Here is a 26,455-nt window from a genome sequence, read left to right as displayed (position 1 = left end):
TCTCCTTCCCTCTTTCTCTCCCCCTCTCTCTCCCTCCCTCTCCTTCCCTCTTTCTCTCCCCCTCTCCCTCTCCCTCCCTCTCCTTCCTCTCCTTCCCTCTCTCTCTCCCTCTCTCCCCCTCTCCTTCCTCTCTCTCTCTCCCTCTCTCTCCCTCTCTCTCCCTCTCCTTCCTCTCCTTCCCTCTTTCTCTCCCCCTCTCTCTCCCTCTCCTTCCCTCTTTCTCTCCCTCTCTTCTCCATATATAATTAAAATGTGCAATGATTTAGGAGGATTAAGTGTTCTACTGCTTCTCCTTTCAGCTTAGTGTTTTTAGTTGACTGTTGAGGCGGCCTGCAAAATCTGTGTGTGTGTGTTATTGTGTGTGTGTTTGTGTGCATTTGTGTGTGTGTATGTGAGTGTCTGATTTTAGTTAACTGTTGAGGTGGCAAGCGAAAGCTGTGTGTGTGTGTTATTGTGTGTGTGTTTGTGTGCATTTGTGTGTGTGTGTGTATGTGTGTGTCTGATTTGAGTTAACTGTTGAGGTGGCAAGCAAAAGCTGTGTGTGAACGTGCATGTGTATACTATATTGCTGTAAGTAGACACACACAGCAATGTTTTAAAGCTTTTCACACCTACAAGTTAAGCTGTAAACCTCTTAGGATTTAGTATGATTTGTTCTTTATGGAAAAGGTTTCATATGGGTAATAGAACACGGTCTCAGAGCATTTTGTATTATTCTGTACGTAAATCCATTGGGCAATAACATTAATATGCCTATCTATGAGTTTATCGCATAGCCTACACATGTGTATACATTATTTGCCTATATCTCTCAGAAAAGTTTATATTGAACACTATTTGTTAGTGTTTTAAGATGTAATTTATAAAAACATTATTTGTTGGGAGTCATTAAACTCCCCAGACGTGTGTAGTATGATCTCCTGTTCAATTGGGACAGTCAAGTTGATTTATCGATCTGTTTAGCCCCCCAAAAAAACGATAGATCTAGAGTAGACAGTGTCAATGATTTCAAGACCAATATTTAAACTAGGCGATGACGCCTAGTGATGATGACAGGTTTGCTTTTAATTTCATGATAACAAATCTAATTTCGCCCTTCGTCGCACTACTCCATTATTGTTCGACCATAATTAGCCTAACACACGTCTCTGTTCGGTTCTGTCGCAGACGGTTTTCTCTTTGAGGATTAGGTCAATTTCCATACATGTCAGTTATGGCGACAGAGAGAGCTCAGCGATGGTACAGGAAAAATGCTTAGCCAACAACCTATGCGCTGTGTTGTAGAAGTGCAGAGGGGGAAGGGAGACTGGATAGTGTACGAGAGTAAGTAGGTGGCGGACGGTGTTCTGTCGTTCTACCGGATCTTTCATTCTAAGGATAGAGAGAGAGCGGGTGACTGGACTGGAGGAGAGGAGCAGCGCACAAGCGAGTGAGCGCTGGAGAGAGAGAGAAGGAGGAGGGAGGGCCAAGAGCTATTGTTCATGTTTGCCCACGAACAAAGGACATATCTGGGTCTGTACGTAAAATCGACTGCAGGCTTGTGTCCACCGACAAGGCCTCATGAAGGATAAAATAACCTATTTCTCATTGTCTGTATTTTCTGGTCCAGTATTCCCGTTATAATATTTTTGGTTTATTGGGACGTACTACGTTACGACGAACCAGTCAGCCACCGTAGCGTTTTACGCAAGGAGCGTGCTACACGGTAGCTACTATCCCAGTTCTGTAAACATCATTCTTTGATTGGGACTTCTCTTGCAGGTAAAGGGTTATTTTGGTCAAACGCAAACGTCTATTTCTATTATAATCATTTCAAAAGTTTTATTAAAAAAGAAAATAGACATTTCTGCAAGTATGTGCATGGTTTTAGTTTGCGTGTACCTTTTTTTATTTTTGCTATAACAGTTCTAAATGTTAACTGGTTAGCAAGTTAGCTAGCCATCTGCCAAAGATGGTAACTGGGGGCGGCTAGTTTAGCGTTAGCTATGTGTTGGGCCTGCTACGTCGCTGTTGTGTGTAGTCAGCGATTTTGTATGGCTTTGTTTTGATTGAAGATGTCCTATCACCGTTTGCTGCTGTTGCAGTCGCGTCAATTTATCATCAAATGCAGCTACCCAATCGATGCATTTTGCATTAATATGTGAACCCCCGGCGTTCGGATGTAGCTAGCTTGTAATGCTAACTAAATGTAACATTGTAGCTAGCCAGTTAGCTTGGAACTAGCTAACTTCTCATGTAGCCACAGCTGATGCTAGCCACTTTGTTGACAAACACTACTGTCTTTATACTTGTAGCTGACTACTATTGTAGTACACGCTTTCTTGTAAACAATCTAGCTAACTATTTAATTGATCAAATTAGAAATACTCCATCGATCAACTTCACTTCAAATGTAGCCATAGTAGGCTAGAGTCTTTGTAGTTTGTGAGATGCTGGTTTTAGAATCTAGAATGGCATTTATTTATTATATAATCGTGAAGGTTTAGGCTTTAGTTCTTATCGTGAATTCTCGCATGGAATTCCTCTGAGAATGTTGTGTGCCTGGCTTCCTGAACACTGCTCCCTGACTGATGACAGGTCAGATTTACGGTCAGGGAAATCAGATTACCACCACCATTACATCTCAAAGACAGGAAGTGTGTGTGTCTCTCTCTCCCTCCCCCGTGTGTGTGTGTTATTGTTGTAGAGAGGATAATTTGCAGCAGAGGAAGTGTGGCTTGTAGCTGATTTGATTTGGACTGGCCCATCGTTTACAGCCAAGTAACGGAACGGAGCTAATGGTTCTTTATACACACACACACACACACACACACACACACACACACACACACACACACACACACACACACACACACACACACACACACACACACACTAAGTGAAGGATCAGAGCTAATGGGTTTGTACTGTAGTCTCTTAGCTTGTAATGGAAATCATATTAATTAATTAATTAAGGTATCCATTCATTTTGTTGTGATGACGCAGCTATTATCACAGGGGTCATAGGGTCATGGGGTTATTGGCATTCCACAGAGTTGGGATATGGCCTAAAAAACATATGGCCTAAAAAACATATTTTTTATATACTTATGGTCGATATCTATTCTTTTTTTTAAACGTTTTCTCTAAATAAGAGTTGTTGCACAATTAAAGGTCAATATACTGCATTTTAAACAGTCAGCAATAATCTAATGAATTCAGGGCTTGTAAAATGATTCCTAGGTTAAATAGAAGTCTTCCACAACCATAAGACCCACCAATAATTACATTATTTTATCAAAATAGTCAAACCTGCTTTTTTTGTTGTTGCAATAATCACTGGCTTTCAAGTCTGTCTCTGAAAATCCCCTTTTTGTTACAAATGTAACCAGCTCCATGCACTAATAATGGCCAACTTCTGGTAGCAGGCAGTATAGAAAATGAACTCATAAATAATCTCTCAAACACAAACCCAGGTGCTAGTGTGTAGCCAGCTAATATTTATATTTGGCTCCAGAGTAGCGCAGCGGTCTAAGGCACTGCATCTCAGTGCTAGAGGCGTCCCTACAGACCCTGGTTCGATTCCAGGCTGTATCACAACCAGCCATGATTGGGAGTCCTATAGGGTAGCGCACAATTGTCCCGGCGTCATCCGGGTTAGGGTTTGGCTGGGGTGGGCCGTCGTTGTAAATAAGAATTTGTTATTAACTGACTTGCCTAGTAATTTTTTTTTTTTAACTGCTTGCTAACAAGGTATAACAGTTGAACTGTTATGAATACACCCTCCTGTCCGTCTCTATCTGTTGGAACAACAGCCTGTTCATTTTGTTAAGATGTTGAAATCAAGTGGCTTCTTGGATAAGAAGTCCTCCTCCTCCTCCTCTCTCTATAACAACCATCTAGCCAGTCCTACCCCTCCTCTCTCTATAACAACCATCTAGCCAGTCCTACCCCTCCTCCTCTCTCTAAAACAACCATCTATCCAGTCCTACTCCTCCTCCTCTCTCTCTATAACAACCATCTAGCCAGTCCTACCCCTCCTCCTCTCTCTATAACACCCATCTAGCCAGTCCTACCCCTGCTTATTTCTCAGATTGAGAACAAGTTGCCAAATCCTTATAAAATGTTTTTTTATGCCCATTGACCATTTCTAATACAGACTAGACCAGTCGCTCCCAACCTTTTACGGTTACTGTACCACCAACTGAATGTTGCTCTGCCCGTAGTACCCCTCATGCGCATTTTCCCAGCAGGCCTGCGGTCTCATCAGTCTTCTCAAGCACCCCCTGTGGATAGGCCAAGTATCCTCAGGGGTCCTAGTACCCCGAGTTGGGAACCGCTGGACTAGACAGCTAGCACATAACAGCATGTGCCTTAAATGCTGCTAGCGGGAAATGCCACGTGACAGAAATTGAGATACATGTTCGTTGATACTCCCATTTTAGGAGGGTCTGTTCTACATGTTGGGAGTTGAGACATATAAAGGGTATTAGTTAGAAAGGTTAACTTCTCGTCTATTACAGTAAAATAATGTCTGTGTGTTTCTCTGTCCATCTCACCCATTCTGTTGAACCAAAACTCAAATGCAAATAGCGAGTTGAAACCTCTTGTTGTCAGAGAGGAAGAAGGGATCTTTCCTCTTTGTTGTTGTGAGTGGCAGGGGGAGGGGCTTGGTGTCTGTGTGTGGGTGGGAAGATGATCAGTGTACACAGCACAGGAAGAGGAGGGGCTTGGTGTCACAGTACAGAAGGAGGAGAGGCTTGGTGTCACAGTACAGGAGGAGGAGGGGCTTGGTGTCACAGCACAGGAAGAGGAGGGGCTTGGTGTCACAGTACAGAAGGAGGAGGGGCTTGGTGCCACAGTACAGAAGGAGGAGAGGCTTGGTGTCACAGTACAGACGGAGGGGGGGGGCTTGGTGTCACAGTACAGAAGGAGGAGAGGCTTGGTGTCACAGTACAGAAGGAGGAGAGGCTTGGTGTCACAGTACAGAAGGAGGAGGGGCTTGGTGTCACAGTACATGAGGAGGAGGGGCTTGGTGTCACAGTACATGAGGAGGAGGAGGGGCTTGGTGTCACAGTACAGGAGGAGGAGGAGGGGCTTGGTGTCACAGTACAGGAGGAGGAGGAGGGGCTTGGTGTCACAGTACAGGAGGAGGAGGAGGGGCTTGGTGTCACAGTACAGGAGGAGGAGGAGGGGCTTGGTGTCACAGTACAGGAGGAGGAGGGGCTTGGTGCCACAGTACAGGAGGAGGAGGAGGAGGGGCTTGGTGTCACAGTACAGGAGGAGGAGGGGCTTGGTGTCACCGTACAGGAGGAGGAGGGGCTTGGTGTCACCGTACAGGAGGAGGGGCTTGGTGTCACAGCACAGGATGAGGAGGGGCTTGGTGTCACAGTACAGGAGGAGGGAAGGAGACGAGACCAAAAAGACAACCCCTCATCAAAATATGTAAAGATTGTTTCTTGCAATACAGACGTTAGTAACATCGCGCTTAAACATCCAATGTAATGAATTGTATATAAATGGACCAGCCCTGATTCCACCACAAACAGTTAGGCTACACCCAGGTGTGATACTTTGGTTTGGGTGAGAGGGTGTAGTCGTGACAACGCTCTCCTGTCTGTCCCTGGAAGATCCAGATTTTAATGTCTGTGTGTCTGAGACACGTTGTGTTCCTCGCTCAGCACAGTGACTGTATAGAGTCATGATAGGTTTGTGTGTGTGGTTGCAGTGTGTGTGTGTGTGTGTCTCTGATAAATGTTTTATGGGACCAACCCTTTACGACAGAAGTGCTACTTCCTGTGTCTGTGTGTGTGATGAGGTGGAGGGAGTTTACTACCGTTGTGTTACCACCACCCTGCCTGCTGTGGCTCTGACAGGTAGATTGATGGAGGATGTTCTGAATAGGCATGCTACTCTGTCTTGTTGTGTGTTGATGTCAGGGAGGTGTTTGTGTGTGTGTGTTGATGTCAGGGAGGTGTTTGTGTGAGTGTGTGTGTGTGTGTGTGTGTTGATGCCAGGGAGGTGGGTGTGGGTGTGTGTGTGTGTGTTGATGCCAGGGAGGTGGGTGTGGGTGTGTGTGTGTGTGTGTGTGTGTGTGTGTGTGTGTTCTCTTGATGCCAGGGAGGTAGGTGTGTGTGTGACTTCAGTCAGAGGGCACAGTGTGGTTAAGACAAAGCAAAAATCACCCACATGCTCTTCTTCCCTTGTCATTGTCATGGCAACTGTCAAGTTTGCCTTGATGACAATGTTTGGAATGACAGTAGGTTTCCATTGACCCAGGTTTATTTGACAAAAACATTATTGTGACACGCGTAAGGGACAGCTTTGTGTCACGCGTCAGGGACAGCTTTGTGACACGCGTAAGGGACAGCTTTGTGACACGCGTAAGGGACAGCTTTGTGACACGCGTCAGGGACAGCTTTGTGACACGCGTCAGGGACAGCTTTGTGACACGCGTCAGGGACAGCTTTGTGACACGCGTCAGGGACAGCTTTGTGACACGCGCCAGGGACAGCTTTGTGACACGCGCCAGGGACAGCTTTGTGACACGCGCCAGGGACAGCTTTGTGACACGCGCCAGGGACAGCTTTGTGACACGCGTCAGGGACAGCTTTGTGACACGCGTCAGGGACAGCTTTGTGACACGCGTCAGGGACAGCTTTGTGACACGCGTCAGGGACAGCTTTGTGACACGCGTCAGGGACAGCTTTGTGACACGCGTCAGGGAAAGGGCAGATACAGGAGACGTTTTCCAACAGTCGACAACATTTGTATCGGCGGGTGGATCATTTTTTTGTCTAACTTTATTTATTGCGACAAACGATGTGTTTTAGAATAATTGGTGAATCATTTTGAAGGTCCATGGGGCACTGACGTCATCACCTAACTATAAAGCTCCACTTCACATTTCATTCTAACTGGGGGGCTCGAGCGCTGGATACTGATTGGCTGACAGCAGTGGTATATCAAACCGCTTGCTAAGTAAATGTTAATGCCCAATTTGCCTAAACACCAAAAAAGCATTCAGTTTCAAAACTGCAGTAACTGCAGTCGACTGTGGTATTTTGGACGCACTAATTGCAGAATATACTATATTATTACTTTATATATGTATATATTACTATACTGCACTCTAACTGCAGTTACACTGCAAATTTACTGCAGTAAAAAAAAGTGTTATTTTGGACTCTGTATTTGCAGCATACTGCAGTTGTACTACACTCTGACTGCGATTGTAGCCTCGGAGATTGTAGCCTTGGAGATTGTAGCCTCGGAGATTGTAGCCTCGGACAGTACAGGTCATGACCTCTGGTCCAGGGTCAGGCAGCGCGGCTGTGTTAGTGACCTCTGGTCCAGGGTCAGGCAGTGTGGCTGTGTTAGTGACCTCTGGTCCAGGGTCAGGCAGTGTGGCTGTGTTAGTGACCTCTGGTCCAGGGTCAGGCAGTGTGGCTGTGTTAGTGACCTCTGGTCCAGGGTCAGGCAGCGTGGCTGTGTTAGTGACCTCTGGTCCAGGGTCAGGCAGCGTGGCTGTGTTAGTGACCTCTGGTCCAGGGTCAGGCAGTGTGGCTGTGTTAGTGACCTCTGGTCCAGGGTCAGGGTCAGGAGAGAGGAGGAGGGGTAGGACTGGCTAGATGGTTGTTATAGAGAGAGAGTAGGAGGGGTAGGACTGGCTAGATGGTTGGTATGATAGAGAGAGTAGGAGGGGTAGGACTGGCTAGATGGTTGTTATAGAGAGAGGAGGAGGGGTAGGACTGGCTAGATGGTTGTTATGATAGAGAGGAGGAGTAGTAGGACTGGCTAGATGGTTGTTATAGAGAGGAGGAGGGGTAGGACTGGCTTGATGGTTGTTATAGAGAGAGAAGGAGGGGTAGGACTGGCTAGATGGTTGTTATAGAGAGAGGAGGAGGGGTAGGACTGGCTAGATGGTTGTTATGATAGAGAGAGGAGGAGGGGTAGGACTGGCTAGATGGTTGTTATAGAGAGAGGAGGAGGAGTAGGACTGGCTAGATGGTTGTTATAGAGAGAGGAGGAGGAGTAGGACTGGCTAGATGGTTGTTATAGAGAGAGGAGGAGGAGTAGGACTGGCTAGATGGTTGTTATAGAGAGAGGAGGAGGAGTAGGACTGGCTAGATGGTTGTTATAGAGAGAGGAGGAGGGGTAGGACTGGCTAGATGGTTGTTATGATAGAGAGGAGGAGGGGTAGGACTGGCTAGATGGTTGTTATAGAGAGAGGAGGAGGGGTAGGACTGGCTAGATGGTTGTTATAGAGAGAGGAGGAGGGGTAGGACTGGCTAGATGGTTGTTATGATAGAGAGAGGAGGAGGGGTAGGACTGGCTAGATGGTTGTTATGATAGAGAGAGGAGGAGGAGTAGGACTGGCTAGATGGTTGTTATAGAGAGAGGAGGAGGGGTGGGACTGGCTAGATGGTTGTTATGATAGAGAGAGGAGGAGGGGTAGGACTGGCTAGATGGTTGTTATGATAGAGAGAGGAGGAGGGGTAGGACTGGCTAGATGGTTGTTATGATAGAGAGAGGAGGAGGGGTAGGACTGGCTAGATGGTTGTTATAGAGAGAGGAGGAGGGGTAGGACTGGCTAGATGGTTGTTATGATAGAGAGGAGGAGGGGTAGGACTGGCTAGATGGTTGTTATAGAGAGAGAGGAGGAGGGGTAGGACTGGCTAGATGGTTGTTATAGAGAGAGGAGGAGGGGTAGGACTGGCTAGATGGTTGTTATAGAGAGAGGAGGAGGGGTAGGACTGGCTAGATGGTTGTTATAGAGAGAGAGGAGGAGGGGTAGGACTGGCTAGATGGTTGTTATAGAGAGAGGAGGAGGGGTAGGACTGGCTAGATGGTTGTTATGATAGAGAGAGGAGGAGGGGTAGGACTGGCTAGATGGTTGTTATAGAAAGAGGAGGAGGGGTAGGACTGGCTAGATGGTTGTTATGATAGAGAGAGGAGGAGGGGTAGGACTGGCTAGATGGTTGTTATGATGGAGAGGAGGAGGGGTAGGACTGGCTAGATGGTTGTTATGATAGAGAGAGGAGGAGGGGTAGGACTGGCTAGATGGTTGTTATAGAGAGAGGAGGAGGGGTAGGACTGGCTAGATGGTTGTTATAGAGAGAGGAGGAGGAGTAGGACTGGCTAGATGGTTGTTATAGAGAGAGGAGGATGGGTAGGACTGGCTAGATGGTTGTTATGATGGAGAGAGGAGGAGGAGTAGGACTGGCCTGATGGTTGTTATAGAGAGAGGAGGAGGGGTAGGACTGGCTAGATGGTTGTTATAGAGAGGAGGAGGAGGGGTAGGACTGGCTAGATGGTTGTTATGATAGAGAGAGGAGGAGGAGTAGGACTGGCTAGATGGTTGTTATGATAGAGAGAGGAGGAGGGGTAGGACTGGCTAGATGGTTGTTATGATGGAGAGAGGAGGAGGAGTAGGACTGGCTAGATGGTTGTTATGATAGAGAGGAGGAGGGGTAGGACTGGCTAGATGGTTGTTATAGAGAGAGGAGGAGGGGTAGGACTGGCTAGATGGTTGTTATAGAGAGAGGAGGAGGAGTAGGACTGGCTAGATGGTTGTTATAGAGAGAGGAGGAGGGGTAGGACTGGCTAGATGGTTGTTATGATAGAGAGGAGGAGGAGTAGGACTGGCTAGATGGTTGTTATGATAGAGAGGAGGAGGGGTAGGACTGGCTAGATGGTTGTTATAGAGAGAGGAGGAGGGGTATGACTGGCTAGATGGTTGTTATAGAGAGGAGGAGGAGGGGTAGGACTGGCTAGATGGTTGTTATGATAGAGAGGAGGAGGGGTAGGACTGGCTAGATGGTTGTTATAGAGAGAGGAGGAGGGGTAGGACTGGCTAGATGGTTGTTATAGAGAGAGGAGGAGGGGTAGGACTGGCTAGATGGTTGTTATAGAGAGAGGAGGAGGGGTAGGACTGGCTAGATGGTTGTTTTGATGGAGAGGAGGAGGAGTAGGACTGGCTAGATGGTTGTTATAGAGAGAGGAGGAGGGGAAGGACTGGCTAGATGGTTGTTATAGAGAGAGGAGGAGGGGTAGGACTGGCTAGATGGTTGTTATAGAGAGAGGAGGAGGGGTAGGACTGGCTAGATGGTTGTTATGATGGAGAGGAGGAGGGGTAGGACTGGCTAGATGGTTGTTATGATAGAGAGGAGGAGGAGGAGTAGGACTGGCTAGATGGTTATTATGATAGAGAGAGGAGGAGGAGTAGGACTGGCTAGATGATTGTTATAGAGAGAGGAGGAGGAGTAGGACTGGCTAGATGGTTGTTATGATAGAGAGGAGGAGGAGGAGTAGGACTGGCTAGATGGTTGTTATAGAGAGAGGAGGAGGGGTAGGACTGGCTAGATGGTTGTTATAGAGAGGAGGAGGGGTAGGACTGGCTAGATGGTTGTTATAGAGAGAGGAGGAGGGGTAGGACTGGCTAGATGGTTGTTATGATAGAGAGAGGAGGAGGGGTAGGACTGGCTAGATGGTTGTTATGATAGAGAGGAGGAGGGGTAGGACTGGCTAGATGGTTATTATGATAGAGAGGAGGAGAGGTAGGACTGGCTAGATGGTTGTTATGATAGAGAGAGGAGGAGGAGTAGGACTGGCTAGATGGTTGTTATAGAGAGAGAGGAGGAGGGGTAGGACTGGCTAGATGGTTGTTATAGAGAGAGAGGAGGAGGGGTAGGACTGGCTAGATGGTTGTTATAGAGAGAGAGGAGGAGGGGTAGGACTGGCTAGATGGTTGTTATGATGGAGAGAGGAGGAGGGGTAGGACTGGCTTGATGGTTGTTATAGAGAGAGGAGGAGGGGTAGGACTGGCTAGATGGTTGTTATAGAGAGAGGAGGAGGGGTAGGACTGGCTAGATGGTTGTTATGATAGAGAGAGGAGGAGGGGTAGGACTGGCTAGATGGTTGTTATGATAGAGAGAGGAGGAGGGGTAGGACTGGCTTGATGGTTGTTATAGAGAGAGGAGGAGGGGTAGGACTGGCTAGATGGTTGTTATGATAGAGAGAGGAGGAGGGGTAGGACTGGCTAGATGGTTGTTATAGAGAGAGGAGGAGGGGTAGGACTGGCTTGATGGTTGTTATAGAGAGAGGAGGAGGGGTAGGACTGGCTAGATGGTTGTTATAGAGGAGGAGGAGGGGTAGGACTGGCTAGATGGTTGTTATGATGGAGAGAGGAGGAGGGGTAGGACTGGCTAGATGGTTGTTATGATAGAGAGAGGAGGAGGGGTAGGACTGGCTAGATGGTTGTTATGATGGAGAGAGGAGGAGGGGTAGGACTGGCTAGATGGTTGTTATAGAGAGAGGAGGAGGGGTAGGACTGGCTAGATGGTTGTTATGATAGAGAGAGGAGGAGGGGTAGGACTGGCTAGATGGTTGTTATAGAGAGAGGAGGAGGGGTAGGACTGGCTAGATGGTTGTTATAGAGAGAGGAGGAGGGGTAGGACTGGCTAGATGGTTGTTATGATGGAGAGAGGAGGAGGGGTAGGACTGGCTAGATGGTTGTTATAGAGAGAGGAGGAGGGGTAGGACTGGCTAGATGGTTGTTATAGAGAGGAGGAGGAGGATTAGGACTGGCTAGATGGTTGTTATAGAGAGGAGGAGGAAGGGTAGGACTGGCTAGATGGTTGTTATAGAGAGAGGAGGAGGGGTAGGACTGGCTAGATGGTTGTTATAGAGAGGAGGAGGAGGATTAGGACTGGCTAGATGGTTGTTATAGAGAGAGAGGAGGAGGGGTAGGACTGGCTAGATGGTTGTTATAGAGAGAGGAGGAGGAAGGGTAGGACTGGCTAGATGGTTGTTATGATAGAGAGGAGGAGGGGTAGGACTGGCTAGATGGTTGTTATAGAGAGAGGAGGAGGAGTAGTACTGGCTAGATGGTTGTTATGATAGAGAGGAGGAGGGGTAGGACTGGCTTGATGGTTGTTATGATGGAGAGAGGAGGAGGGGTAGGACTGGCTTGATGGTTGTTATGATGGAGAGAGGAGGAGGGGTAGGACTGGCTTGATGGTTGTTATAGAGAGAGGAGGAGGGGTAGGACTGGCTAGATGGTTGTTATAGAGAGAGGAGGAGGGGTAGGACTGGCTAGATGGTTGTTATAGAGAGAGAGGAGGAGGGGTAGGACTGGCTAGATGGTTGTTATAGAGAGAGGAGGAGTGGTAGGACTGGCTTGATGGTTGTTATAGAGGAGGAGGAGGGGTAGGACTGGCTAGATGGTTGTTATGATGGAGAGAGGAGGAGGGGTAGGACTGGCTTGATGGTTGTTATAGAGAGAGGAGGAGGGGTAGGACTGGCTAGATGGTTGTTATAGAGAGAGGAGGAGGGGTAGGACTGGCTTGATGGTTGTTATAGAGAGAGGAGGAGGGGTAGGACTGGCTAGATGGTTGTTATGATGGAGAGAGGAGGAGGGGTAGGACTGGCTTGATGGTTGTTATAGAGAGAGGAGGAGGGGTAGGACTGGCTAGATGGTTGTTATAGAGAGAGGAGGAGTGGTAGGACTGGCTTGATGGTTGTTATAGAGGAGGAGGAGGGGTAGGACTGGCTAGATGGTTGTTATGATAGAGAGAGGAGGAGGGGTAGGACTGGCTTGATGGTTGTTATAGAGAGAGGAGGAGGGGTAGGACTGGCTTGATGGTTGTTATAGAGGAGGAGGAGGGGTAGGACTGGCTAGATGGTTGTTATGATGGAGAGAGGAGGAGGGGTAGGACTGGCTAGATGGTTGTTATGATGGAGAGAGGAGGAGGGGTAGGACTGGCTAGATGGTTGTTATGATAGAGAGAGGAGGAGGGGTAGGACTGGCTAGATGGTTGTTATGATGGAGAGAGGAGGAGGGGTAGGACTGGCTAGATGGTTGTTATGATAGAGAGAGGAGGAGGGGTAGGACTGGCTAGATGGTTGTTATGATAGAGAGGAGGAGGGGTAGGACTGGCTAGATGGTTGTTATAGAGAGAGGAGGAGGGGTAGGACTGGCTAGATGGTTGTTATAGAGAGAGGAGGAGGGGTAGGACTGGCTAGATGGTTGTTATGATAGAGAGAGGAGGAGGGGTAGGACTGGCTAGATGGTTGTTATAGAGAGAGGAGGAGGGGTAGGACTGGCTTGATGGTTGTTATGATAGAGAGGAGGAGGAGTAGGACTGGCTAGATGGTTGTTATGATAGAGAGGAGGAGGGGTAGGACTGGCTAGATGGTTGTTATGATAGAGAGGAGGAGGAGTAGGACTGGCTAGATGGTTGTTATGATAGAGAGGAGGAGGGGTAGGACTGGCTAGATGGTTGTTATAGAGAGAGGAGGAGGAGTAGGACTGGCTAGATGGTTGTTATAGAGAGAGGAGGAGGGGTAGGACTGGCTAGATGGTTGTTATAGAGAGAGGAGGAGGGGTAGGACTGGCTAGATGGTTGTTATAGAGAGAGAGGAGGAGGGGTAGGTCTGGCTAGATGGTTGTTATGATAGAGAGAGGAGGAGGGGTAGGTCTGGCTAGATGGTTGTTATAGAGAGAGGAGGAGGGGTAGGACTGGCTAGATGGTTGTTATGATAGAGAGGAGGAGGGGTAGGACTGGCTAGATGGTTGTTATAGAGAGAGGAGGAGGGGTAGGACTGGCTAGATGGTTGTTATGATAGAGAGGAGGAGGGGTAGGACTGGCTAGATGGTTGTTATGATGGAGAGAGGAGGAGGAGTAGTACTGGCTAGATGGTTGTTATAGAGAGAGAGGAGGAGGGGTAGGTCTGGCTAGATGGTTGTTATAGAGAGAGGAGGAGGGGTAGGACTGGCTAGATGGTTGTTATAGAGAGAGGAGGAGGGGTAGGACTGGCTAGATGGTTGTTATGATAGAGAGAGGAGGAGGGGTAGGTCTGGCTAGATGGTTGTTATGATGGAGAGGACGAGGGGTAGGACTGGCTAGATGGTTGTTATGATAGAGAGAGGAGGAGGGGTAGGACTGGCTAGATGGTTGTTATAGAGAGAGAGGAGGAGGGGTAGGACTGGCTAGATGGTTGTTATAGAGCGAGGAGGAGGAGTAGGACTGGCTAGATGGTTGTTATAGAGAGAGGAGGAGGGGTAGGACTGGCTAGATGGTTGTTATAGAGAGAGGAGGAGGAGTAGGACTGGCTAGATGGTTGTTATGATAGAGAGAGGAGGAGGGGTAGGTCTGGCTAGATGGTTGTTATGATGGAGAGGACGAGGGGTAGGACTGGCTAGATGGTTGTTATGATAGAGAGAGGAGGAGGGGTAGGACTGGCTAGATGGTTGTTATAGAGAGAGAGGAGGAGGGGTAGGACTGGCTAGATGGTTGTTATAGAGAGAGAGGAGGAGGGGTAGGTCTGGCTAGATGGTTGTTATAGAGAGAGGAGGAGGGGTAGGACTGGCTAGATGGTTGTTATAGAGAGAGAAGGAGGGGTAGGACTGGCTAGATGGTTGTTATGATAGAGAGAGGAGGAGGGGTAGGTCTGGCTAGATGGTTGTTATGATAGAGAGAGGAGGAGGGGTAGGTCTGGCTAGATGGTTGTTATGATAGAGAGAGGAGGAGGGGTAGGTCTGGCTAGATGGTTGTTATGATAGAGAGAGGAGGAGGGGTAGGACTGGCTAGATGGTTGTTATGATAGAGAGAGGAGGAGGGGTAGGTCTGGCTAGATGGTTGTTATGATAGAGAGAGGAGGAGGGGTAGGTCTGGCTAGATGGTTGTTATGATAGAGAGAGGAGGAGGGGTAGGTCTGGCTAGATGGTTGTTATGATAGAGAGAGGAGGAGGGGTAGGACTGGCTAGATGGTTGTTATAGAGAGAGGAGGAGGGGTAGGACTGGCTAGATGGTTGTTATAGAGAGAGAGGAGGAGGGGTAGGTCTGGCTAGATGGTTGTTATAGAGAGAGGAGGAGGGGTAGGACTGGCTAGATGGTTGTTATAGAGAGAGGAGGAGGGGTAGGACTGGCTAGATGGTTGTTATAGAGAGAGGAGGAGGGGTAGGACTGGCTAGAATGTTGTTATGATAGAGAGGAGGAGGGGTAGGACTGGATAGATGGTTGTTATGATAGAGAGAGGAGGAGGGGTAGGACTGGCTAGATGGTTGTTATAGAGAGAGGAGGAGGAGTAGGACTGGCTAGATGGTTGTTATAGAGAGAGGAGGAGGGGTAGGACTGGCTAGATGGTTGTTATGATAGAGAGGAGGAGGGGTAGGACTGGCTAGATGGTTGTTATAGAGAGAGGGGGAGGGGTAGGACTGGCTAGATGGTTGTTATAGAGAGAGGAGGAGGGGTAGGACTGGCTAGATGGTTGTTATGATAGAGAGAGGAGGAGGGGTAGGACTGGCTAGATGGTTGTTATAGAGAGAGGAGGAGGGGTAGGACTGGCTAGATGGTTGTTATGATAGAGAGGAGGAGGAGTAGGACTGGCTAGATGGTTGTTATGATAGCAGCGCGCACGACCCACGTGGAGTTCCAGGTCTCAGGCAGCCTCTGGAACTGCCGATCTGCGGCCAACAAGGCAGAGTTCATCTCAGCCTATGCTTCCCTCCAGTCCCTCGACTTCTTGGCACTGACGGAAACATGGATTACCACTGATAACACTGCTACTCCTACTGCTCTCTCCTCGTCTGCCCACGTGTTCTCGCACACCCCAAGAGCTTCTGGTCAGCGGGGTGGTGGCACTGGGATCCTCATCTCTCCCAAGTGGACATTCTCTCTTTCTCCCCTGACCCATCTGTCTATCGCCTCCTTTGAATTCCATGCTGTCACAGTTACCAGCCCTTTCAAGCTTAACATCCTTATCATTTATCGCCCTCCAGGTTCCCTTGGAGAGTTCATCAATGAGCTTGACGCCCTGATAAGTTCCTTTCCTGAGGATGGCTCACCTCTCACAGTTCTGGGTGACTTTAACCTCCCCATGTCTACCTTTGACTCATTCCTCTCTGCCTCCTTCTTTCCACTCCTCTCCTCTTTTGACCTCACCCTCTCACCTTCCCCCCCTACTCACAAGGCAGGCAATACGCTTGACCTCATCTTTACTAGATGCTGTTCTTCCACTAATCTCATTGCATCTCCCCTCCAAGTCTCCGACCACTACCTTGTATCCTTTTCCCTCTCGCTCTCATCCAACACTTCCCACACTGCCCCTACTCGGATGGTATCGCGCCGGCCCAACCTTCGCTCTCTCTCCCCCGCTACTCTCTCCTCTTCCATCCTATCATCTCTTCCCTCTGCTCAAACCTTCTCCAACCTATCTCCTGATTCTGCCTCCTCAACCCTCCTCTCCTCCCTTTCTGCATCCTTTGACTCTCTATGTCCCCTATCCTCCAGGCCGGCTCGGTCCTCCCCTCCTGCTCCGTGGCTCGACGACTCATTGCGAGCTCTCAGAACAGGGCTCCGGGCAGCCGAGCGGAAATGGAGGAAAACTCGCCTCCCTGCGGACCTGGCATCCTTTCACTCCCTCCTCTCTACATTCTCCTCTTCTGTCTCTGCTGCTAAAGCCAATTTCTACCACTCTAAATTCCAAGCATCTGCCTCTAACCCTAGGAAGCTCTTTGCCACCTTCTCCTCCCTCCTGAATCCTCCTCCCCCTCCTCCCCCCTCCTCCCTCTCTGCTGATGACTTCGTCAACCATTTTGAAAAGAAGGTCGACGACATCCGATCCTCGTTTGCTAAGTCAAACGACACCGCTGGTTCTGCTCACACTGCCCTACCCTGTGCTTTGACCTCTTTCTCCCCTCTCTCTCCAGATGAAATCTCGCGTCTGGTGATGGCCGGCCGCCCAACAACCTGCCCGCTTGACCCTATCCCCTCCTCTCTTCTCCAGACCATTTCCGGAGACCTTCTCCCTTACCTCATCTCGCTCATCAACTCATCCTTGACCGCTGGCTACGTCCCTTCCGTCTTCAAGAGAGCGAGAGTTGCACCCCTTCTGAAAAAACCTACACTCGATCCCTCCGATGTCAACAACTACAGACCAGTATCCCTTCTTTCTTTTCTCTCCAAAACTCTTGAACGTGCCGTCCTTGGCCAGCTCTCCTGCTATCTCTCTCAGAATGACCTTCTTGATCCAAATCAGTCAGGTTTCAAGACTAGTCATTCAACTGAGACTGCTCTTCTCTGTGTCACGGAGGCGCTCCGCACTGCTAAAGCTAACTCTCTCTCCTCTGCTCTCATCCTTCTAGACCTATCGGCTGCCTTTGATACTGTGAACCATCAGATCCTCCTCTCCACCCTCTCCGAGCTGGGCATCTCCGGCGCGGCCCACGCTTGGATTGCGTCCTACCTGACAGGTCGCTCCTACCAGGTGGCGTGGCGAGAATCTGTCTCCGCACCACGTGCTCTCACCACTGGTGTCCCCCAGGGCTCTGTTCTAGGCCCTCTCCTATTCTCGCTATACACCAAGTCACTTGGCTCTGTCATATCCTCACATGGTCTCTCCTATCATTGCTATGCAGACGACACACAATTAATCTTCTCCTTTCCCCCCTCTGATAACCAGGTGGTGAATCGCATCTCTGCATGTCTGGCAGACATATCAGTGTGGATGACGGATCACCACCTCAAGCTGAACCTCGGCAAGACGGAGCTGCTCTTCCTCCCGGGGAAGGACTGCCCGTTCCATGATCTCGCCATCACGGTTGACAACTCCACTGTGTCCTCCTCCCAGAGTGCTAAGAACCTTGGCGTGATCCTGGACAACACCCTGTCGTTCTCAACTAACATCAAGGCGGTGACCCGTTCCTGTAGGTTCATGCTCTACAACATTCGCAGAGTACGACCCTGCCTCACGCAGGAAGCGGCGCAGGTCCTAATCCAGGCACTTGTCATCTCCCGTCTGGATTACTGCAACTCGCTGTTGGCTGGGCTCCCTGCCTGTGCCATTAAACCCCTACAACTCATCCAGAACGCCGCAGCCCGTCTGGTGTTCAACTTTGCCAAGTTCTCTCACGTCACCCCGCTCCTCCGCTCTCTCCACTGGCTTCCAGTTGAAGCTCGCATCCGCTACAAGACCATGGTGCTTGCCTACGGAGCTGTGAGGGGAACGGCACCTCCGTACCTTCAGGCTCTGATCAGGCCCTACACCCAAACAAGGGCACTGCGTTCATCCACCTCTGGCCTGCTCGCCTCCCTACCTCTGAGGAAGTACAGTTCCCGCTCAGCCCAGTCAAAACTGTTCGCTGCTCTGGCACCCCAATGGTGGAACAAACTCCCTCACGACGCCAGGTCAGCGGAGTCAATCACCACCTTCCGGAGACACCTGAAACCCCACCTCTTTAAGGAATACCTAGGATAGGATAAAGTAATCCTTCTAACCCCCCCCCCCCCCCCCCCCCCCCCTTAAAAGAGTTAGATGCACTATTGTAAAGTGGTTGTTCCACTGGATATCATAAGGTGAATGCACCAATTTGTAAGTCGCTCTGGATAAGAGCGTCTGCTAAATGACTTAAATGTAAATGTAAATGTAATGATAGAGAGGAGGAGGGGTAGGACTGGCTAGATGGTTGTTATAGAGAGAGGAGGAGGAGTAGGACTGGCTAGATGGTTGTTATAGAGAGAGGAGGAGGGGTAGGACTGGCTAGATGGTTGTTATAGAGAGAGGAGGAGGGGTAGGACTGGCTAGATGGTTGTTATAGAGAGAGAGGAGGAGGGGTAGGTCTGGCTAGATGGTTGTTATGATAGAGAGAGGAGGAGGGGTAGGTCTGGCTAGATGGTTGTTATAGAGAGAGGAGGAGGGGTAGGACTGGCTAGATGGTTGTTATGATAGAGAGGAGGAGGGGTAGGACTGGCTAGATGGTTGTTATAGAGAGAGGAGGAGGGGTAGGACTGGCTAGATGGTTGTTATGATAGAGAGGAGGAGGGGTAGGACTGGCTAGATGGTTGTTATGATGGAGAGAGGAGGAGGAGTAGTACTGGCTAGATGGTTGTTATAGAGAGAGAGGAGGAGGGGTAGGTCTGGCTAGATGGTTGTTATAGAGAGAGGAGGAGGAGTAGGACTGGCTAGATGGTTGTTATAGAGAGAGGAGGAGGGGTAGGACTGGCTAGATGGTTGTTATGATAGAGAGAGGAGGAGGGGTAGGTCTGGCTAGATGGTTGTTATGATGGAGAGGACGAGGGGTAGGACTGGCTAGATGGTTGTTATGATAGAGAGAGGAGGAGGGGTAGGACTGGCTAGATGGTTGTTATAGAGAGAGAGGAGGAGGGGTAGGACTGGCTAGATGGTTGTTATAGAGAGAGAGGAGGAGGGGTAGGTCTGGCTAGATGGTTGTTATAGAGAGAGGAGGAGGGGTAGGACTGGCTAGATGGTTGTTATAGAGAGAGAAGGAGGGGTAGGACTGGCTAGATGGTTGTTATGATAGAGAGAGGAGGAGGGGTAGGTCTGGCTAGATGGTTGTTATGATAGAGAGAGGAGGAGGGGTAGGTCTGGCTAGATGGTTGTTATGATAGAGAGAGGAGGAGGGGTAGGTCTGGCTAGATGGTTGTTATGATAGAGAGAGGAGGAGGGGTAGGACTGGCTAGATGGTTGTTATAGAGAGAGAGGAGGAGGGGTAGGTCTGGCTAGATGGTTGTTATAGAGAGAGGAGGAGGGGTAGGTCTGGCTAGATGGTTGTTATAGAGAGAGGAGGAGGGGTAGGACTGGCTAGATGGTTATGATAGAGAGAGGAGGAGGGGTAGGACTGGCTAGATGGTTGTTATAGAGAGAGGAGGAGGGGTAGGTCTGGCTAGATGGTTGTTATAGAGAGAGGAGGAGGGGTAGGTCTGGCTAGATGGTTATGATAGAGAGAGGAGGAGGGGTAGGACTGGCTAGATGGTTGTTATAGAGAGAGGAGGAGGGGTAGGACTGGCTAGATGGTTATGATAGAGAGAGGAGGAGGGGTAGGACTGGCTAGATGGTTGTTATAGAGAGAGGAGGAGGGGTAGGACTGGCTAGATGGTTGTTATGATAGAGAGAGGAGGAGGGGTAGGACTGGCTAGATGGTTGTTATGATAGAGAGAGGAGGAGGAGTAGGACTGGCTAGATGGTTGTTATAGAGAGAGGAGGAGGGGTAGGACTGGCTAGATGTTTGTTATAGAGAGAGGAGGAGGGGTAGGACTGGCTAGATGGTTGTTATGATAGAGAGAGGAGGAGGGGTAGGACTGGCTAGATGGTTGTTATGATAGAGAGAGGAGGAGGAGTAGGACTGGCTAGATGGTTGTTATAGAGAGAGGAGGAGGGGTAGGACTGGCTAGATGGTTGTTATGATAGAGAGAGGAGGAGGGGTAGGACTGGCTAGATGGTTGTTATGATAGAGAGAGGAGGAGGAGTAGGACTGGCTAGATGGTTGTTATAGAGAGAGGAGGAGGGGTAGGTCTGGCTAGATGGTTGTTATAGAGAGAGGAGGAGGAGTAGGACTGGCTAGATGGTTGTTATAGAGAGAGGAGGAGGGGTAGGACTGGCTAGATGGTTGTTATGATAGAGAGAGGAGGAGGGGTAGGTCTGGCTAGATGGTTGTTATGATGGAGAGGACGAGGGGTAGGACTGGCTAGATGGTTGTTATGATAGAGAGAGGAGGAGGGGTAGGACTGGCTAGATGGTTGTTATAGAGAGAGAGGAGGAGGGGTAGGACTGGCTAGATGGTTGTTATAGAGAGAGAGGAGGAGGGGTAGGTCTGGCTAGATGGTTGTTATAGAGAGAGGAGGAGGGGTAGGACTGGCTAGATGGTTGTTATAGAGAGAGAAGGAGGGGTAGGACTGGCTAGATGGTTGTTATGATAGAGAGAGGAGGAGGGGTAGGTCTGGCTAGATGGTTGTTATGATAGAGAGAGGAGGAGGGGTAGGTCTGGCTAGATGGTTGTTATGATAGAGAGAGGAGGAGGGGTAGGTCTGGCTAGATGGTTGTTATGATAGAGAGAGGAGGAGGGGTAGGACTGGCTAGATGGTTGTTATAGAGAGAGAGGAGGAGGGGTAGGTCTGGCTAGATGGTTGTTATAGAGAGAGGAGGAGGGGTAGGTCTGGCTAGATGGTTGTTATAGAGAGAGGAGGAGGGGTAGGACTGGCTAGATGGTTATGATAGAGAGAGGAGGAGGGGTAGGACTGGCTAGATGGTTGTTATAGAGAGAGGAGGAGGGGTAGGTCTGGCTAGATGGTTGTTATAGAGAGAGGAGGAGGGGTAGGTCTGGCTAGATGGTTATGATAGAGAGAGGAGGAGGGGTAGGACTGGCTAGATGGTTGTTATAGAGAGAGGAGGAGGGGTAGGACTGGCTAGATGGTTATGATAGAGAGAGGAGGAGGGGTAGGACTGGCTAGATGGTTGTTATAGAGAGAGGAGGAGGGGTAGGACTGGCTAGATGGTTGTTATGATAGAGAGAGGAGGAGGGGTAGGACTGGCTAGATGGTTGTTATGATAGAGAGAGGAGGAGGAGTAGGACTGGCTAGATGGTTGTTATAGAGAGAGGAGGAGGGGTAGGACTGGCTAGATGTTTGTTATAGAGAGAGGAGGAGGGGTAGGACTGGCTAGATGGTTGTTATGATAGAGAGAGGAGGAGGGGTAGGACTGGCTAGATGGTTGTTATGATAGAGAGAGGAGGAGGAGTAGGACTGGCTAGATGGTTGTTATAGAGAGAGGAGGAGGGGTAGGACTGGCTAGATGGTTGTTATGATAGAGAGAGGAGGAGGGGTAGGACTGGTTAGATGGTTGTTATGATAGAGAGAGGAGGAGGAGTAGGACTGGCAAGATGGTTGTTATGATGGAGAGAGGAGGAGGGGTAGGACTGGCTAGATGGTTGTTATAGAGAGAGGAGGAGGGGTAGGACTGGCTTGATGGTTGTTATAGAGGAGAGAGGAAGAGGGGTAGGACTGGCTAGATGGTTGTTATGATGGAGAGAGGAGGAGGGGTAGGACTGGCAAGATGGTTGTTATGATGGAGAGAGGAGGAGGGGTAGACCTGGCTAGATGGTTGTTATGATGGAGAGAGGAGGAGGGGTAGACCTGGCTAGATGGTTGTTATAGAGAGAGGAGGAGGGGTAGGACTGGCTTGATGGTTGTTATAGAGAGAGAGGAGGACGGGTAGGACTGGCTAGATGGTTGTTATAGAGAGAGGAGGAGGGGTAGGACTGGCTAGATGGTTGTTATAGAGAGAGGAGGAGGAGTAGGACTGGCTAGATGGTTGTTATAGAGAGAGGAGGAGGGGTAGGACTGGGTAGATGGTTGTTATGATAGAGAGAGGAGGAGGGGTAGGACTGGCTAGATGGTTGTTATAGAGAGAGGAGGAGGAGTAGGACTGGCTAGATGGTTGTTATAGAGAGAGGAGGAGGGGTAGGACTGGCTAGATGGTTGTTATAGAGAGAGGAGGAGGGGTAGGACTGGCTAGATGGTTGTTATGATAGAGAGAGGAGGAGGAGTAGGACTGGCTAGATGGTTGTTATGATAGAGAGAGGAGGAGGGGTAGGACTGGCTAGATGGTTGTTATAGAGAGAGGAGGAGGGGTAGGACTGGCTAGATGGTTGTTATAGAGAGAGAGGAGGAGGGGTAGGTCTGGCTAGATGGTTGTTATGATAGAGAGAGGAGGAGGGGTAGGTCTGGCTAGATGGTTGTTATAGAGAGAGGAGGAGGGGTAGGACTGGCTAGATGGTTGTTATGATGGAGAGGACGAGGGGTAGGACTGGCTAGATGGTTGTTATGATAGAGAGAGGAGGAGGGGTAGGACTGGCTAGATGGTTGTTATAGAGAGAGAGGAGGAGGGGTAGGACTGGCTAGATGGTTGTTATAGAGAGAGGAGGAGGGGTAGGACTGGCTAGATGGTTGTTATAGAGAGAGGAGGAGGGGTAGGACTGGCTAGATGGTTGTTATGATAGAGAGAGGAGGAGGGGTAGGTCTGGCTAGATGGTTGTTATGATGGAGAGGACGAGGGGTAGGACTGGCTAGATGGTTGTTATGATAGAGAGAGGAGGAGGGGTAGGACTGGCTAGATGGTTGTTATAGAGAGAGGAGGAGGAGTAGGACTGGCTAGATGGTTGTTATAGAGAGAGGAGGAGGGGTAGGACTGGCTAGATGGTTGTTATAGAGAGAGGAGGAGGGGTAGGACTGGCTAGATGGTTGTTATGATAGAGAGAGGAGGAGGGGTAGGTCTGGCTAGATGGTTGTTATGATGGAGAGGACGAGGGGTAGGACTGGCTAGATGGTTGTTATGATAGAGAGAGGAGGAGGGGTAGGACTGTCTAGATGGTTGTTATAGAGAGAGAGGAGGAGGGGTAGGACTGGCTAGATGGTTGTTATAGAGAGAGAGGAGGAGGGGTAGGTCTGGCTAGATGGTTGTTATAGAGAGAGGAGGAGGGGTAGGACTGGCTAGATGGTTGTTATAGAGAGAGAAGGAGGGGTAGGACTGGCTAGATGGTTGTTATGATAGAGAGAGGAGGAGGGGTAGGTCTGGCTAGATGGTTGTTATGATAGAGAGAGGAGGAGGGGTAGGTCTGGCTAGATGGTTGTTATGATAGAGAGAGGAGGAGGGGTAGGTCTGGCTAGATGGTTGTTATGATAGAGAGAGGAGGAGGGGTAGGACTGGCTAGATGGTTGTTATAGAGAGAGAGGAGGAGGGGTAGGTCTGGCTAGATGGTTGTTATAGAGAGAGGAGGAGGGGTAGGTCTGGCTAGATGGTTGTTATAGAGAGAGGAGGAGGGGTAGGACTGGCTAGATGGTTATGATAGGGAGAGGAGGAGGGGTAGGACTGGCTAGATGGTTGTTATAGAGAGAGGAGGAGGGGTAGGTCTGGCTAGATGGTTGTTATAGAGAGAGGAGGAGGGGTAGGTCTGGCTAGATGGTTATGATAGAGAGAGGAGGAGGGGTAGGACTGGCTAGATGGTTGTTATAGAGAGAGGAGGAGGGGTAGGACTGGCTAGATGGTTATGATAGAGAGAGGAGGAGGGGTAGGACTGGCTAGATGGTTGTTATAGAGAGAGGAGGAGGGGTAGGACTGGCTAGACAGTTGTTATGATAGAGAGAGGAGGAGGGGTAGGACTGGCTAGATGGTTGTTATGATAGAGAGAGGAGGAGGAGTAGGACTGGCTAGATGGTTGTTATAGAGAGAGGAGGAGGGGTAGGACTGGTTAGATGGTTGTTATGATAGAGAGAGGAGGAGGGGTAGGACTGGCTAGATGGTTGTTATGATGGAGAGAGGAGGAGGGGTAGGACTGGCTAGATGGTTGTTATAGAGAGAGGAGGAGGGGTAGGACTGGCTTGATGGTTGTTATAGAGGAGAGAGGAGGAGGGGTAGGACTGGCTAGATGGTTGTTATGATGGAGAGAGGAGGAGGGGTAGGACTGGCAAGATGGTTGTTATGATGGAGAGAGGAGGAGGGGTAGACCTGGCTAGATGGTTGTTATGATAGAGGAGGAGGGGTAGGACTGGCTTGATGGTTGTTATAGAGAGAGAGGAGGACGGGTAGGACTGGCTAGATGGTTGTTATAGAGAGAGGAGGAGGGGTAGGACTGGCTAGATGGTTGTAATAGAGAGAGGAGGAGGAGTAGGACTGGCTAGATGGTTGTTATAGAGAGAGGAGGAGGGGTAGGACTGGGTAGATGGTTGTTATGATAGAGAGAGGAGGAGGGGTAGGACTGGCTAGATGGTTGTTATAGAGAGAGGAGGAGGAGTAGGACTGGCTAGATGGTTGTTATAGAGAGAGGAGGAGGGGTAGGACTGGCTAGATGGTTGTTATAGAGAGAGGAGGAGGGGTAGGACTGGCTAGATGGTTGTTATGATAGAGAGAGGAGGAGGAGTAGGACTGGCTAGATGGTTGTTATGATAGAGAGAGGAGGAGGGGTAGGACTGGCTAGATGGTTGTTATGATAGAGAGAGGAGGAGGGGTAGGACTGGCTAGATGGTTGTTATAGAGAGAGGAGGAGGGGTAGGACTGGCTAGATGGTTGTTATAGAGAGAGGAGGAGGGGTAGGACTGGCTAGATGGTTGTTATAGAGAGAGAGGAGGAGGGGTAGGTCTGGCTAGATGGTTGTTATGATAGAGAGAGGAGGAGGGGTAGGTCTGGCTAGATGGTTGTTATAGAGAGAGGAGGAGGGGTAGGACTGGCTAGATGGTTGTTATGATAGAGAGGAGGAGGGGTAGGACTGGCTAGATGGTTGTTATAGAGAGAGGAGGAGGGGTAGGACTGGCTAGATGGTTGTTATGATAGAGAGGAGGAGGGATAGGACTGGCTAGATGGTTGTTATGATAGAGAGGAGGAGGGGTAGGACTGGCTAGATGGTTGTTATAGAGAGAGGAGGAGGGGTAGGACTGGCTAGATGGTTGTTATGATAGAGAGAGGAGGAGGGGTAGGACTGGCTAGATGGTTGTTATAGAGAGAGGAGGAGGGGTAGGACTGGCTAGATGGTTGTTATAGAGAGAGGAGGAGGGGTAGGACTGGCTAGATGGTTGTTATAGAGAGAGAGGAGGAGGGGTAGGTCTGGCTAGATGGTTGTTATGATAGAGAGAGGAGGAGGGGTAGGTCTGGCTAGATGGTTGTTATAGAGAGAGGAGGAGGGGTAGGACTGGCTAGATGGTTGTTATGATAGAGAGGAGGAGGGGTAGGACTGGCTAGATGGTTGTTATAGAGAGAGGAGGAGGGGTAGGACTGGCTAGATGGTTGTTATGATAGAGAGGAGGAGGGGTAGGACTGGCTAGATGGTTGTTATGATAGAGAGGAGGAGGGGTAGGACTGGCTAGATGGTTGTTATAGAGAGAGGAGGAGGGGTAGGACTGGCTAGATGGTTGTTATAGAGAGAGGATGAGGGGTAGGACTGGATAGATGGTTGTTATAGAGAGAGGAGGAGGGGTAGGACTGGCTAGATTGTTGTTATAGAGAGAGAGGAGGAGGGGTAGGTCTGGCTAGATGGTTGTTATAGAGAGAGGAGGAGGAGTAGGACTGGCTAGATGGTTGTTATAGAGAGAGGAGGAGGGGTAGGACTGGCTAGATGGTTGTTATGATAGAGAGAGGAGGAGGGGTAGGTCTGGCTAGATGGTTGTTATGATGGAGAGGACGAGGGGTAGGACTGGCTAGATGGTTGTTATGATAGAGAGAGGAGGAGGGGTAGGACTGGCTAGATGGTTGTTATAGAGAGAGAGGAGGAGGGGTAGGACTTGCTAGATGGTTGTTATAGAGAGAGAGGAGGAGGGGTAGGTCTGGCTAGATGGTTGTTATAGAGAGAGGAGGAGGGGTAGGTCTGGCTAGATGGTTGTTATAGAGAGAGGAGGAGGGGTAGGACTGGCTAGATGGTTGTTATAGAGAGAGAGGAGGAGGGGTAGGTCTGGCTAGATGGTTGTTATGATAGAGAGAGGAGGAGGGGTAGGTCTGGCTAGATGGTTGTTATAGAGAGAGGAGGAGGGGTAGGACTGGCTAGATGGTTGTTATGATAGAGAGGAGGAGGGGTAGGACTGGCTAGATGGTTGTTATAGAGAGAGGAGGAGGGGTAGGACTGGCTAGATGGTTGTTATGATAGAGAGGAGGAGGGGTAGGACTGGCTAGATGGTTGTTATGATAGAGAGGA

At 49.6% G+C, this 26,455-nt stretch overlaps 1 protein-coding gene across 3 annotated transcripts in view; it reads left to right on the top strand.

Moving 5' to 3' along the window:
- Positions 1 to 26,455, top strand: part of LOC129851229 (LIM domain-binding protein 1) — an 83,528-nt gene that overhangs the window by 20,866 nt on the left and 36,207 nt on the right. Inside the window, exon 1 of one of the 3 annotated variants that reach the window (XM_055917637.1) lies at positions 1,650 to 1,761. The exons of the other annotated variants lie outside the window; for them this stretch is intronic. The gene's annotated coding sequence lies outside the window, so the exon portion shown is untranslated. Of the gene's footprint in view, positions 1 to 1,649; positions 1,762 to 26,455 lie in introns of those variants that run through there. 3 annotated transcript variants of the gene reach the window in all.

Source organism: Salvelinus fontinalis, chromosome 3, assembly GCF_029448725.1.
Source record: "Salvelinus fontinalis isolate EN_2023a chromosome 3, ASM2944872v1, whole genome shotgun sequence".
Taxonomy (NCBI): Eukaryota; Metazoa; Chordata; class Actinopteri; order Salmoniformes; family Salmonidae; genus Salvelinus; species Salvelinus fontinalis.
This window is presented reverse-complemented; position numbering and strand designations above follow the sequence as displayed.